The sequence below is a fragment of the Monopterus albus genome, unplaced genomic scaffold (assembly GCF_001952655.1).
Source record: "Monopterus albus unplaced genomic scaffold, M_albus_1.0 scaffold290.1, whole genome shotgun sequence".
In the NCBI taxonomy this organism is placed as follows: Eukaryota; Metazoa; Chordata; class Actinopteri; order Synbranchiformes; family Synbranchidae; genus Monopterus; species Monopterus albus.
In genome coordinates this window covers 338,550-340,691 of record NW_018128170.1, presented here as the reverse complement: position 1 = coordinate 340,691, position 2,142 = coordinate 338,550, and positions in this window count along the sequence as shown.

Here is a 2,142-nt window from a genome sequence, read left to right as displayed (position 1 = left end):
TTTCCTTTAGTGGCTCTTTGTGTTGTTTATTCAATTGTGTTCTTAATTTTATCTGCTGGGATGTGATGGGCTGAACGTTGGCCAGTGTGTGTTTGTGTGCTGTGCATGTTGCCGTGCTGGAGCCAGGCTGTGCGCCCTCTTTTCACTGGCGTGCAGAGGCTGTGTTGTTGTTGGTCTTCACTAGGGCACGACTCTAAATTAGTTTTGTCATTTTGTCTTAAAATACATGTCAAATATTAAAAACTATTTGTCATACACATCACTTCTCAAGACACCGGACTTTCTTTTTCTCAGCCTGTGGCATAGAAGTCAGATGATGTGTGACTTGGGGGAAGGTGTCATTAATGAGGTGAATACTGTTCCTTAAACCTAGATTTTTGTGTAAGAGAAAGTGGCACATTTTAATGGAGGGGTATGTTTTCCTGGCCTGCAATGAGATGTCAAAATAAAAAAGCAAATTTCCAAAGCTCGAGGTGTTTTAAGGTCAACTCGTTTTGTTCTATTATGTGGAATAAAAGCAATTTTCTGGTTCATATGTTAACGCTGAATTCAATGATTTACGTCACGCCTGACTGTGTGTCACCACGTGCAGAGTCCAAAACCACTTTTTATAGCCAGAACCACAGTATGTTTATGTCATTAAAGGTTTTGAAAAGCTTTTACAAGCACTAAAACTACCAGTCAAGACAAAACCTCCACTATTACTGCAGTGAAAAAGCACAAGTGTGTCAGTCCAAAGTGGATTCATGGAGGTGTGGATTTACTGATTCTATGGCCTGCAGAGGAGCAGCACTGTTTACATTTTACCAAACAGAATATACCAAATTTAGATTTGTTTAAACACAGTAGCATGGTGGTAATGATCCTATAAGCTACAGAAAAGTAACCATATGTTTTTCTTAATGCTTAGTTGATTATCTTGGTTCCTCTCATGTTAATACAGATTTTTTTTGTTACTCTCACAGTATCACTAAAATCTTTATTTGCTTCCTATTAAAAATAAGATAGCTCTGTAGAAATGTTATTGATTGTGCTGTTTTCTAATAAAAATTCTTAAGATTCTTAAGTAAACATTTATGAAAAGGTTGAATCACTCCTCAGCTGTTACAGGTATGGAACAGAACAAGAAAGGAAAACATGAAAAATAAAAGAAAAAAGTAAAATATGCAGGTTAAGTCGAACTTGGACTGGTTATTTAGCACGCTAAGAGATTATCATTTCAATCGGAACCAGACTAATACAAAAAATGACAGTATAATAATGATTCTGTTGATCTCTGCAACATCAAATGTAGTGAACACAATCATGCATCAGTAATTTTAATCCCATAACAGGATATACGTTCAAGTTAGAGTACTTTTACTTTTAGTACTATATGTTTTGATGCTGATACTTTTGTACTTTTCCTAAAGCAACATTTTGACTGCAGGACTTTTACTTGTTATGAAGCATTTTTACACTGTTGTACTGATACTTTTACTTAAGGGATGTGAGTTCTTTCAACGCTGCATCTCCTACAAAACATATACATCTCCACTCAACTTGGCAAACTAACATTTTGTCCACTTTGCAGTTCGTATTTTTGACTGTATTAGTCCAAACTTTGACTTTTTGACTTTGTATTTTAGTATTTTACTAAAACGAGCTTTTATCGTGACATATTGTTCATCTTTTTTTTTCCTGATAGCAATGGGGTCCCGTAATCTGTCACCATCTTCCCAAATAAACTGTTTATCACCACTTCTGTGCGACTACGCTGGCATCCACAAGCTTGGATATAATATTCTGTATCTATACATACAAACTAATTCTTGTTAAAGGTCAGGATGTGCACTGACGTGACATTTGAGTCTTGGCTAATGTGTCGCTCATGCTCTTTTGCTTATCTCCACATTTTGTTTGGTATGTTTGGTGGAAACCCTGCTCAAAGCTCCACTATCTTCCTGATGACTTACAACACAATACTTAGGGTTTCTTATGTTGTTTGTCTCATGAACCAGTTGGAATTGAATCAATTTAATCAACTCCTATGAATTCTGTTCTTATTTCGGGGAATTATGCATGGACTTTAATTTGAGTGTTTTATGTTTTATTTATTTTCTTTGGGGGGGGGGGGATTGTAGCTATTAAAGGGTGCAATTT